General features: G+C 38.6%; 1 protein-coding gene across 1 annotated transcript in view; it reads right to left on the reverse strand.

Moving 5' to 3' along the window:
• HFM1 (helicase for meiosis 1) overlaps nt 1–14,094 on the reverse strand; it is a 94,527-nt gene extending 80,433 nt beyond the window's left edge. The window contains 1 exon segment of the mRNA XM_080407708.1: nt 697–14,094. The gene's annotated coding sequence lies outside the window, so the exon portion shown is untranslated.
• Nucleotides 14,095–14,438: the final 344 nt, after the last annotated feature.

A 14,438-nucleotide genomic window follows, 5' to 3' on the forward strand; every position in this document is an offset into this window, starting at 1 on the left:
CTCCCCATCTAATTACTGGGCAGACAGCCAAGGGTAAGAAGCCTTCATTCCTACTTCCAACATGACAGGATCTTGGCCAGCACAGACTAACAAAAGATTTTACGATAAAGAGCTTAGAATACAATTGCTAATGAACCCATTGTCTGAAATTAAATTCCAAAGCCACCAATATTATTCAGTAATTTGAATAAAAGTGAGGAAATGTTTGTGCTTATAAGCATACAATAAGCATTCATTTTTTGCTTACAATGAATTCTGAAACCAGAAAGCATTTTTACTTCTTACTATTAGAGAATGCCTTCTTCGATTCTGGCCTCAGGCAAGTTTCCATCTTAGTTCACAACATCTGCTTTTAGCTGACCAGACTTTAATGTTTAAAGCCATAATACAAACAGTTCATTTTTTAAAGCTATTTTTTTCTTCAATTCCTTTCCCTAGGTGACATCGCCTTCAACACACACACAAATCACATAAAATATATAGCAAAGCAGTCTCTCAGCTGCTCTGAGACAGTTTAATTTTTGATTTTCCCCAAGCCTAACATCTGATCTGCCATATGTTTTGAGTCTTTCCAGCTCGTGGAGATCACATACTAACTCATAAACCTGCATGTTCTGGAGCAATGCAACTAGAAAATCACGAACACCAGACATTGGTCAGTGATCCATATGATAACAGAATAATACTCACACTTACTAAATACAAAGCTGTTAGAAGATTCAGTTTTCTCCAGAACTTACAAATTGAACCTATCATCTACAAACAAATTAAATGCAGAAAAGTATCAAGACATAAGTGTGATGACAGTTGTTGGTGTCTTCTCTCAGTTTCCTTTGTTTGGCTTCATCCACAATTTCAGAGACGTGGCAAAACCATTGGTTTCTAAAAACCTGGTAACAGAAATCACTATGAAATTATAGAAGGTCTTAAAAACACAGATAACCCCTGAACCGTATGAGTTTTACCATATACTTGAGAGGGTTGCAGTGATTCCTTTAATAAAGAAATTGTAAAATTCAATAATTTAAAAAATATTTGCAGCTGTAAGCTTTCCCAGTCACAGCTGGGAAATAAAAACACAGGTTGCTTAGACAAGAAAAAGAAAAGGGGAGTTTCTTCCATTTTATCCCGTTGGCCAGCATTTACAAATGGGGGCCTGATGCTGCACCACCCTTGCACAAACTTAAAACAGGTGAATAACTTGATTTGTGGCAGCTGAAATTACTCATGTGCATAAGTGTTTGCAAGATTGGGTCTTAAGAGAGCTAAACACAGCTCCCGCTGGGGCCTGGCAATACTGCTCAGTGTGTCTGCCGGAGGGGATCTCCCAGACCTGATACAAGGCACTGCTCCCCAGGGCTGCAGCAAGCAGCCTGCTCTTGCTGTGCCCTAATGTATGCTTTCCTAGGAAGTTAAGCTCTTGAACTTTGATTTTTATGTGGCTAAAGCAAAGTGTTTTTAATGTGGGTTTTGTTGGGTTTTGGTTTTTTTTTTGATGGTGAAGTGGGGAAAATGTTCTTTTCTGTAGTTTTTTACCTTTGTTTCCTCTTTCAATTTCTTACCCGTACATTTTTTTCTTTTAAGAGATGAACTCCTCCCACTGAACCCCTCAAGCACAGACTGACCACCAAGGACTATTTTCATTTTGTATAATATTAGCCTCTTGCTCCAGGTTAACAAAATGAGCACATGCCAGATTTACAACTCCATCCTGAATAAATCTCATCGTGTATAAAAAAAATATATTTGTGTCATACTAGAGGCATTAGCAATTTTGCACATAGACAAAGGAGATAATATATTATTGAGTGTAGATTTTACAGTTCACGTAGCTGATACTTAATTCTTGTATGTTTAAACCATAGGCTCAGTTGATAAAATGAGACATATGCAGAAGGAAAGAAAATGAGATTAATGCTGTCGTGATAACTGTTCCTTTGGAGTGTACCTCATAGGAGGCAAGTCATTACTGCTTCCCTTAAAAGCAAAACATAAAGTATCTGTCACTGTTACAGTGTCCATGGAATCTGCTTTTGTGTAAATGACAAGTAAACCTGAAAGTTATTTCTGGAACTACTGTTTTGGAAAATAACTCAGCTGTTTTCATCATGTCAGTTCCAACATTGTAATTTTTTAAAGGTAGGAAGGGAATGGGTATTTGTCCACATTCAAGGGACAGAAGAAAATTTGTGAGTTTTCAAAATACAGGTCTGATATAAGATGAATTTTTAGAATATATTTTATTTCACACACAGCATTTGCATTCACCAAGAGAGTTTATATCTGTTGAAATGTTGGGTGGTTTGGTTTTTTTTATTTTGGCAGACAATGGTTTAAAGAGCAGTTGAGAAGTACAGAGATCTTGATTCTTTGCATAACACTACGGCCACTTAACTTCTGTATGTCTGATTCTTCCTCAAGGGAATTTATTTTCTTGATTTTGTGTCCATTACATTTTTTGTCAAGTAAAAAAAAAAAAAAAAAGCAGCAAATATTTTAGCTATTGTCCTCTTTGAAATGCTCGTCCAAAGATTTCTAGAAAAGCTCATCTTCCTCACTTCCTTTCTTCCTTTCCTGGTCCCATCCTAATTACAAAATTCATGTTGATTAAGATGGAATAAAGCAACTCAGCCACATAAACAGTGTTTAAAGCAGCAGTGTGGTTCACACGTGAAGTGAATGGGGTCCAGCCAATGTGGTTAATGGCTTGATGTAGTCAGGGCTAAGGCACATATGTATACTAGAGATAATTGTGATAATTTTAAACTGTCTTTCTTAGGATGACAGCCTGCTTACTCAGTTATTTCTAATAATCTTCTGTACTGTAGCTATGCTGTGCATTTTAAGTTAAACAGCAACAATATGCCAATTAAATTTCTGTAGACTATATGATCTGAATACCCTACAGATCCTTAGCTTTTTCAAAGTAGGTCCATGTATACAGATTTTGTTTGATCTCTGGTTCATGTCAACCTGGTTTTGAAACATACCGTAACTAGAAAATGTTTCTTTATGATATGTTAGTTATCAGGAATGTGAAAGAGGGGGGTGCGGGGGTAAAAAGTTTACTCTATCAGGAAACTAATAGAGGGGAAAAAAGTTCATGCAGTGATTTTTCTTCAGAAACAAAATTTATTCTCCTTGTGGTAAGGTAGAAAGCGTACATTCCTCACAGTTTGTATTTTCTCCCATACTTACCTATTCTAACTTTTATGATCATAAAGAACATTGCCTTGAGCCTTAGGATCTTAAATAATGTGATGCTTGATAATATAATAGTATTTATTGATTGCATCATAAAAAGGTTAAGTGCAGAACTGTCTCCTGTACACAGCTAACAAAGCATGGTCTAATCCTGAGTGGAGCTTTAGGATGTTGTTGCATTGCAAGTAATAAACAACGGGAAGTACAAGTCCAGCAGTATTACATACCCTTGCAGATGACAGAAGGGACATAAGCCAACCCTCCTGACTCCGTATCAGATACCAGGAAAATGTGTTTGTGTTTTACAGCACTTGGACCGTATCGATCTAGGATCTTAACATGATGTGGGCCTTTGAAAGGTGTGAGGAAACTGTACTGTTGTATCATTCTTGGGTGTACTGGAATGTCAACATCTTGTTGCATCTACCAGTATCTAATAATAGAACAAGAGGAAATGGCCTCAGGTTGCACCAGGGGAGGTTTAGATTGGATATTACCAAAAAATTCTTCACTGAAAGGGGTGTTGAGCATTGGAACAGGCTGCCCAGGGAAGTGGTTGAGTCACAGTCCCTGGAGGTGTTTAAAAGACATATAGATGTGGTGCTTGGGGACATGGTTTAGTGGTGGACTTGGCAGTGCTGGGTTAACAGTTGGACTTGATGTTCTTAAAGATCCTTTCCAACCTCAATGATTCTATGATCAAAGTATCTATTATGCAGAGTACTTCATCATAGTTCTTGGGTTCACTAACCTTCACGTACAGATCTATGAAATTTTATTGCACAAGTCCTGAAGGCATTTGAACAGAATATTTTTCCAATTTAACCAAATTTGTATCTCTAAACTTCAGCAGTGTTATATTTTTGGACTGAAAATCCTTGTGAAAAAAGCATAATTTAAAACTTGAAAACAGTGAGTGTCTTACAATCTGCAATGCAAAACTTGTACAGATGCATAGCTTTCAGCTGGGACAAAAAGTTGGGACTTGAGGCAATTGTACCAGTTGCTACATATCTTCTGAAAACAAAACCCAAAACAAAACAGAAGGTTACATGAGAAGCAGCAGAATAGAAAGCCTGAGTACACTCACATTTAAGAAGTTGTCCATCACCAGGTAGGTTTGTTCCAAGCAAACTGTGGACTCCACATTGCAGAGCATGTCAGGAGTAGGTATTGTGTTGGATTGAACATGTTCTGGGAAATTTCCAAACTAAGTAGTAAAGGCAATGACTGAAGCTTGGGGACTTCTCACCATCACAACAACATTTGAGTTCAAAATCCCACTGCACTTTGGCACAAAATGCTGGATGGTTTACAGAGACTTAACTTATCCTCAAAGTAGTACAGCTGCTTTGGTGACAGTGGAGAACCCAAGATATCAGCATGTTGCAAAGAAAGAGAAAAATTTCTGTCACAGAATTTTTGATGAAAATGGAAGAGGCAGCAAGGAACACAGTTGGAAAATGCAACATGTCGACACTACCAAAAGAAACAGAGTTAGATATGAAACACTTTTTTAACAAGCTGACTACTGACAACGATACAGAAAGTAGGTGACAGCATTTCAAAGTCAAGACATTCTACATACTTGTTGATGTGTTTACAACATAGATGAAAGAGCAGTTTCAAGATTTCACAGAGAAATGCAGGCTGACACATTGATAAAGTTTTTAAAATATCTTCCTCTATAAAGCCATGAAGAAAACTTTGTAATTTGCATATTTAGTCCAGCTATTTACTAATCAGCCCTTTCATGTATTAATTCAGACCGTGTAGACTTACTGGTTAACTTCTTATGAGATATTCAGAAGAGAACACATGCATTCAAGTACATGAAGAAAAGATGGAATGGTCAGTGGACTGTATCTACAGAAGAACTCAGGATGCCATAATGCTTTGAGTTTTGTCTGTCTTCTGCTGGAATGTGGTATATGTGCTTTTTACTGGACCGTCCTGTGAAAAGTTGAAACCCTTGGCTTCCTGTGTAATTCTGGGCAAGACTTGGGAACTTACAGAATCTAACAAATCACTATAAAGTATGGCAGGCTTCTCCTTTCTCATTTTTCCAAACAGCGTTATAGTTACAGCATTCACTTAAGATCCCTTCCCTTTCTATGAAGTTATTTCAATCTGCATCTCCCACTTTCTGAGTGAAAACTCGTTACTCAATTACTGGGTTTTGTGGGGCAGGCCTGTCTCAGCTCTTTCAGGGAAAATCCATTAGAAATGGTATAGAATAATTAAACCTTATGTAGAAAGAGTGCATATGTGCCAACATGACTGTATGGCTCAGGAAAAATAACCCAGGAGTTGGGAAACACCCCACCACCACCAGATCATTGCATTCCTCTAGGTTACAAGAGATTACAGTCATGTGCACTCTTGTCCAAATATCTAATTCATGGAAAGGAATCCAGCCAAATACCCACTATAAGCAAGCAAAGTACTTCTAGTGACATCAGCAATGTCTGGATCACATTTGCAAGGAGAGCCAAAAGGTCAAGTCAATATTTAAAAGTGGAAAATGTAATTTGTTCACATTCCAATAACATTGAATTGCAGGAATGGATTTTATGTAACTTTGAAAACTGTTTAATTTAGTATGAAAGAAACTAAGGATTATAAACTTGTGCCTTAACAGAATGATTTTGCAAATCATACTAACTTACAAAAAAATTAATAAGATTAGGTTAACCTAAACTGTTGCTGCAGCATCACTAAATGTTAGAAAGTGTGGGTTTCAAGTGTTTATTAGCATTCAATAAGGTCCTTAAATGAGTACAAAGAAGTATTTTTCTGTAAAACAAGCTAGAATCACAACACGTAGGCAAATGACTTCAACATTTGGTCTTCATAAGCTGACTACAAAATACCTGGTGTGAAAAAAATTCATTTATTTGTGAAGAGAAGTGTTATTTTGTTTCTTGAGAAGTTGCTGATGGGTAACATTCTTGATAGTCAGACAGTATTTTAATTAAACTTACATACAAAAATAAATCCCATCTCCTTGGTTTAGTTTTTGTTTTTCTTTTGGCTTTTTTTCTAGAAAACAGAGTTGTAAAACCAGGGAGGCAATAAGAAGCTCCAGCATGAGCACCTTCATGTAAAAAAACATTAGATTTCACCAAGTCACCCCTTTTTGAGACCTGTAAGTTTTCCTTTTCTCTCCACCCTTTTGTTTTCTCCAAAGTCTGACCTTTGGCCTATATTCACAATCTGTGCATACACTGTGGAAGTGGAGGGATTTGAGGCAGAAACATTTCCTTGGGCAATAAAAGTGGCAAAAGCAGAAGTACCAGGGAAAACAGTGTTAGGATAAATCTCTAAAAAAAAAAGATAAAATATCACAGTGCCAAGCTATTTTTCCCAGCAACAATATACATAAGAGGAAGAGTCTTAATCACCAGCCCATGAGGTACAGGATATAGGTCTACAGACCTTCAGAATTAACTTAATCTCACAGTATTCATTATAAATAATAGTAATTTAAAAAAATCGTGAGCAAAAGAAATGCACTAAAGTATTAAGACACAAGCCAAATGTTCATGCAGTTTTAGAGCCCATTATTTGTTGTGTTGCCAGTCAGCACGCTGCAGCCAAGAGCTCTGCCAGGTGGGTCTAACCACTGCTTTCCAGATGCCAAAGGAAAGCAGGGACACCAGGCAGTTATCATGATGGAGCTGAGATCTATCACCACAGTAACAACTGTGCAATAAAACAGTAGACATCAGCTTGGTGGAGAAGATTTACTCAGCAAAAGAAAGTGGGGAGGGGGGGACAGGAAGAAGCATAGGGAAGGGCTCAGAGAGTGGCTGAGACTTCTGGAAGGGGCATCTGGATTCTGACTTCCCAACTTCAATAGCACCTGCCTTGGTCAGTTCCCAAAGAAAGATCTGGTCCCAATTACTCACAGGTATTTCATGTTTCAAAAGTAAGTTCTTATTTCCCCAAACACATTCCAAGCTTTAAAGACAGGGTCATTCCTACAGATTCTTGTCATCTGTGTCACGAAGACTAAAAGAAATTCACAGTGGTCTTTCACAGACACTTTCTGCTTTGCCATTAGCTCATGGGGTGTGTGTTGTGTGTACTTCAAGGGTTAAAAATACAGGTTGGGTGTCACCTGGTCCTTCCTAACTGACATTGAGAGCATGAAACATACCTCCAGCACTAAATACAGACCATCATACACTGGAAACCTAGAAACACAAGCACATACATGGACTAGAATGTATAGCTCTAAAAGCAAAAACTAACCTACAGCAATTATCTTAGGGAAGAAGGGATGAGCAAAACTCCCACTTTGAGACCACCACTGCTACGTGTCCAGCCCAAAATAAGCATGTTAAACATTATTCCTGCCAGTTAAACAGTTGTACAATGTTCCACTGAAATACAAGGAATTTCAAGGATGCAGACTAATTTCCTAGTAACTGCTGCCTCACTTCTCTGGTAGTAAAGTATAGATTTATTTTTAATTGTTATAACTAGTGATTCCTTTGCTGATTTTTGGGAAGCCCACAGGCATTATCATCACAGTAGGAGCAGTGTAAGATTTTAAGAGATACGATACTGTGGTAGGTAGTTTGGTTTGCTTTGCCTTTACACCTGGACAATTTGGTACAGATTCAAAGCGATGCTTGAGAAATTTAGCTTAATAACACTGCGCTTTAATTTGTTAAAGCTGCCATCTTTCTGTTAAAGGCCATTTCGGAAGGTGTGGTGAAGTAGGATAGAATCAGGTCTATTCTCCAGACCAAGAGAACAGTTTTCATTGATGACAGAGGACAGATAAGTGAAAGCTAGCGAAATTCCATGATCACCATTAATATGATGCAGGAATTAAAACAGTGAAATGAAAGAATAAGGATGGCATTTCCTCTTGGAGCTGGTTGAAAAATAGTTTTCATCCTGGTAAAATTCTAATACCTCAGACTGCTTCCTTTTGAGAATATCCAGTTGTTTTGAGACTTTCCATCAAAACCTTGGGCAAAAGTGGTATCTCCATGTGAAATATTCTTCTTATGGTGAAATTTCGGCAGAACATGGCTTTGTTTCAACATTTCAGTATATTTCTAATTCATTCAGGACAGTCTTGTAGAAAAAGACATTAAGATGAGATTTTGCAGGTGCAGAATTTCCTTTTTTTAAAAAAGTTTCAGTTATATTTTTGTGTTGTCTACATTTTCCCTAGTTCTATTTTAATAGCAGAAATCTTGGCAACATTATTTGCTGTTGTCATAAAAACAAGCCATCTTTACCATGATGACTTTATACAGCTAGACAGTATGCAGCATGTATCTGAAGTCACATTTAGTTGAAAAATATAATTTCATGCAAATTTATGTTAGATTTTGACATTATAGAAGGAACTGTTGACCATATGTTGGAAAGGAATAAAAAGCACTATACTCACATTAAATTGGGGAGACGGGCTTGCTACTTAAATTTTTCTATTTGATATCCATGATATGTCAAGTAACTGCTGTTTTAAACATTAAAATCCACAAAAAATAGTGACAGAAATATTGGAAAAGAGAGGAAAACCCCCAATATTAAACACAAAAGATGATGCTGCATTTCATCACTATAATTGTAGCATTAAAGCAAGCTTCTAGGTTAATAATTTACCAGTTCTCAGGAAAAAAAAGACAAAATATTTCAATCATACACATCCAATTTCTCTGATTTAAAATTAATTCCTTTCAAAAAAGGTAACAGTTAACACTGCAGAGGGATTTTTGCCTCTTTGCAATGCTCTGTAGTTCTGAAACACTTGCTGGAAATAGGACTTCAAGGCAGTGGAAGGGAGCATAAGATGAGTTCAGGAGCTTTCTGTGATTCTGCATCCATCGAATCATTAGTACTTCTGAAACTTGAGAAAACTGGGTATTGTGTAAAATAGCTTGAGGGAACAGCTTTAGAACATTAAAATACAGTCCACAGGCAATTTTCTAAAAGAAACCCCCTTTCCGTAGTTCTGTCCTCCTTTTTAATATTTTAAGCTAGATGCCTTAAGTGATATATGTATTACTTTCCTTTCAGTATAAAATTTCTTTCTTTGACAGACTGCTTTGGTGGGGGGGGCCTCAGCGCTGCTGTCTGCTGGGAGCTCCAAAGTGCTTCCCTCAGCCCGCTGGGATGCTGGCATCTCTCTGTCAGGGATGCTGCCATGCAGGGTACCACACAGTTTTCTTTGTATGTATTGCTTTCTTCTTCTGCGTGGGGGTATGGAACACTCTTCTTATGAACTGTGGTTCTTTGTTCTTATGTTGGTAGCTCTTCAGAGCCAAAAGTGTGGTAGGCACATGGAAAACAACCAGAAGGTACCACTGCTACTCTTTGTTAATCAATGAACTGAGTGGTTAATTCTACCTCTTTTACACTAATACAAACAAGGAGTAAATACAGTCTTGTCTATAATGCTAAACTAAGATAAAATTTAGTAAAAGAGTAGCTAAAGCCTGCAGTTTGAGGGCAGGGGGTTGGAAGATTTTAGAGAGTTAAATTTTTTAGGTTTTTATTTTAAACTGTAGAAGTTAGAGGAGAAGTTTCCTGTGGGTCATGAGTAGGGGCAAAGACTGAAGCTACACCAGTCACATGGGAGGGGTGGGCTTAGAAAAGCTTGTTGTGTTTGGTTGTTTATAAAATCACCTGTAGGGGTTTTCTGCCAAACAACAAGAATAAAAGAGCTAGAGTTTAAAAACAAGTACCTGTAGTTTCTTCTAGTTTTAGAGTAGTAAAGATTTGTGTGCATGCATGCATGCACACATGCACAAACTATAGTAGCAGATAAGTGGGCCCAGTTTTGCTTATATGGAACACCAGGTGTTAGACTGAAATAACTGAGAACTTAAAAAAAATAATATAAATGCTACAAGTATAAAAGATATGATAAGAAAACTGTTTCAAGCAAAGTCAGTTTTCGTGCTTATTGATTCTGGGGGTTGATTCTCCTTCATCACAGCTTTTCACACCCCTGATGCCAAAATATGGAAGATGTGACTACTAACACTGTAAAAAACCCAATTACTTTTAAATGAGCATTGATGGATAGAACATACACAGAATTCATAGTTTTAAAATGTGCGTAAGAGTATACTGTCAAACAATAGTGTGCAGTACCATGCTTTCCTGAATAATCTTTAAATCTGAAGAATTTAATCTTGCTAAAGCAGAACACCAATGTGAAACAGTAACCTTTACTCATAGAAGATACGCAGGAGAAGAAATTCAGCAGCATCTAAAGTACCATAATGGTAGCAACAGTGGAACAGTGAAATTACAATTACCTAGAAACAGCATAAGAGAGTGGAAAATTTAGTCTTGTGCATTGATTTAAATAAAAGCCTGCATGCATGTTGTTAGATCATATTGAAAGTGACATTGTGTTAAGAGGATTCAGCCAATGAAGTTGTACTGATGTAAGCTCAGGCAGAATTTGGCCTTGCCTATCACATATATTATACATGCATGGCTCATTCTCTTTTGTTTTGCTCCATTCTGACCTAATGGTTGCCTGTCGTCTGTGATGCTGACTTCATCTTTGACCCTGGCTTTCTTCCTCTCCCTGTATCTCCTGTGGCTGTGTATTACTGCTCTCATTGCTTTAGTCATCTATTTTTCTACCATAATTTCATCCTCACTGAAATCTCCCATTAAGAAATCTGATTAAAGCTATCATTGAAGCTATTTGCTTTCCTAATTTGAAATGCTTGTATTTTGACCTTAATGGTTCTCAATACAAATACCCAGCAGAAACATTAAAATTAATCCACTGAAGGCAAATTTTAATGTAAAAATATGACCATTTTCAGCTTCAGCTATTCCTACCATGTCTTCACTGATTTCAGGATCTGTTAAAAAACATTTCCCTAGTTTTCCTCCATGGATTTTCTCCAGACTACATTTTCATCTAAAGACTTGACTTTCCAGTCTACCTCTCCTTAGGAAATAACTAACTTTTATCAGTTGTGTGGGTACCAAATGCTATCAGGTAGGACCGTGTTACACGCAGCTTTGTGTTGTATCTATACAAATGCAGATAAAAGTCAGTGGAGAGTAAGGTCCCATGGGTCAGTGCTATGCAAGAGTGCCCTGGGATAAACAGACCATCTATGACACAGAATACCCCTATGTCCAAAGGGTATATTTTGGACAAAAACAAGACAATATTGGGTTTTCAGAGTTAAGAGGGAATGGTTAGGACACAAAGCCTATAGCTACAAGAATACTGAATACAACAGCGATTGCAATGGTGTAACCTCTTAGCCTCTCTTCTGGCATGAAAGGCAGTGTTCAGAGGGGATAGGGGCATAAGGGTTGCCTTCTTTTCCCTTACTCATAAATCTCTGAAGGAAGACACCCTGCTAAGTTGTATGCTTTCACAACAGCTTAAAGATCCTCGTAACTAGGACAAACATGAAGACTTCTCAGCTTTCCTCAGCAAGTCCAAAGTAAAGCTGTAAGGTTCCTGTGAGTTCTGCTGCACATCCACACACACACACACACCCCGCCCCGCTTAGCACCATTCTCCATTCTGTCTTTTGTTACAGTTTTACCAGCATTGTTTGTAAGACTTCAGACGGCAAAAGCAGCTTAGGAGCAAAAACCCCACTTTCCTCAATCCTTCATCTGATCCTACTGCTTTCTCATTTGTTTTCTAACCTTCATATGATAATACCTGTTTGAGTGATTCCTTTTATTTTGCTACAAACTTGTTAACAGAGGGACAAAAGACAGAATAGATGAGATTGCTGTGACAGAGAACAACACCCAGAGTGCCACAGACTTATGCAAGTGGCAGTTTACTACCACATTTGTACCAAAACCAGTAACATCTCAACACTTCATGTCTGTTGAGCACATATGCTAGCCACTAGGTAGCTGACAACTCCTGTGGACAAGTTATGAGCAGCCACCATTGCCTCCCTCATTCCCCTTCCAGGGATGCTAGTAGCAAGTCCATTTCCAGTTAGACAATATAACTGGAATACCTCCCTGTTTTACTCATGAATTTGATTTTCAGTAGTCTTCTTAACAGTAGATATTTTAGAAATGCCTGTTGGACAACAGTATTTCAGTTTTCAGAGACAGTGTTTGGGGCTTGCTGCTTTTTTGAATGGTGACACTGGTTTTTATCCATTTAACTCATTATTTCCATATTCTGTAGCTATAGCAGGAAGCAGTTGCATAATCAGCTCACAGATTTCTGTAGCTGTGCCATATGGTCCTGTGGTTTGCATACCAGAGAACGAAGAACAAAAATAAAAATCAGAACATAATCATCAAAACTTTGCCCTGGAAAGCTCACATGCAGCCAAACCCTCTACTTGGAGCATGCCCACGCCAAATTACAGCACTGAAATATTTCCTCATAGAGGATACGAAAGAGATCCACAAACTCCAAAAAAGGTGTGGGGGTGGACTTCTGGAAAAACTGATGTACTACATGCCACCCTGCAAAAACATACTATGGCAGAAAGCAGGCAATCAGATATAGGCAAAGCAATGTGACATAACGAAGTATTCGCGATTAGTTTCTATGCTTAGCACAACATCAGATAATTATGGCATTTCAGGGCTCAATAAGGTTAATTTTTAAATGGCTGTCCTGCCTGTTCCAGACGCAGCCATGTACTACTTGGTAGTGTACCTCATCCATCTGGAGAGGACTTGTCTCATACGCCAGAACATGTAACTTGCTAACAAGGAAAGCATGGCTCCCACTTATTTGCCAGAGGCCACAACAGACTAGAAACATGGTATGCTTTCTCATGCAGGGAGGAGAAACAGAACAGCCTTCTCACACCACCATATCACTGTGCTCCTGAGAAGGGCTTTCTACTGTGTCCTGACACAGAGCTGTGCCTGTCACGCAGGATGGAAGCCACAGTAAACTTCAATACTTTCCTCTACCAGCTCACAGAAGTTATCACCTTTTCATGTAATTAGAAAAGTCAGTTCATTGTCATTTTTCATATCATAACAATGAAGCTAGTTTTCATTTCACTACCTGTAGCTGAGAGTAAAGAAAAAAAAAAAAGGCAGAAAAAAGCCATAGACAGTTTTCTTTAAAAATAAATGAATTGGCCAAGTTGCAGCAAACTACTCACAAGAGAATTAATCCTTGAAATTTAATACAGAACAAGCTCTGCAATGCACCAGTACACACTTTAAATAATGCCTTTCCAAGGCATCTTATCCTCTCCTCTTAGTGAAAAAAAAAAAATCTACCCAAGTTCAATAACTATTATCCTTTCTGTAGCTGGTAGGCACTTCAATAGTATTGGAGACAGCTGACTTATTCTGAAAGTAGTCATACCTCTGAGCAGATTGCAAGAAATTAATTGCTTTTCTCAGATTTTAGTATTGCTGCCCCAAGGAAAAACCCGAAGTGGCAACAGAAGCAAGCCACAAGTACATCACAACTCAGACTAAGTAATTGTTATGATTTACTGTTGGGCTGGGAGAGCCTAAAAACCAGTTTACTTTGTTGCCTGGACTAGGATATATGGACCCTGATTTAAATTGTTGTATTTGCTGCCTTTGGACAAAGAGCCTGGGAGTTTGAACCAGAAGCACATACAGTTACATGCAAAGTGAGCTGCCAGGCTGGAGACAGGCAGGTTAAGACCTACCTGCCTGGAAGGCTTTCATGGAAAGTCTCTGCGGTACATCCTGTAATGGAGAAGTAACACAGAGCTGAGAGGAGCGCTGGATTTCTTGCTTAGTAAAACCCAGCTACAATCATATTCTTGTCAGGGCACACCAAAGACTAGCAGCTCTTAGTGCTGGGAGGGAGCCCCTAGGGTGGGCAGGACCTCACCAGCCAGGGAGCTGGGCAGGGGGAAGCCAAGGACAGCCCAAGGCTGGGCTGTGACCAGGCAGAGCTGCTACAGTATCACCAAAGAACAAAGTGATAGCCCCCGTCTGGGCTGAAACAGGGTCCTGGGCAGGGTGGGGAGAGGCCCCAGGTGGGGCTGATCCAGCCTGATCAGTGCCCCCAGGACCCTGGCAAGTCTGAATGTACGTAACCACTTCCAAAAAAAAGAGGGAAACAGAATCATTGTATTCGTATGCCTGGTTTTCTTCCCTTTGGAGACCTAGGAGTGAAATTCCCATTCATTTCAGTAGCAAAGATTAACATCTGTCCTCTGCCAGCAGTGGGGAGGAAGGAACTGCTTACAAGTTTTTGGATCAGTAACTTATCCCTTCCACTCAGGCCCACAAAA

The sequence above is a fragment of the Falco punctatus genome, assembly GCF_963210335.1.
Source record: "Falco punctatus genome assembly, chromosome: 11".
NCBI lineage: Eukaryota > Metazoa > Chordata > Aves > Falconiformes > Falconidae > Falco > Falco punctatus.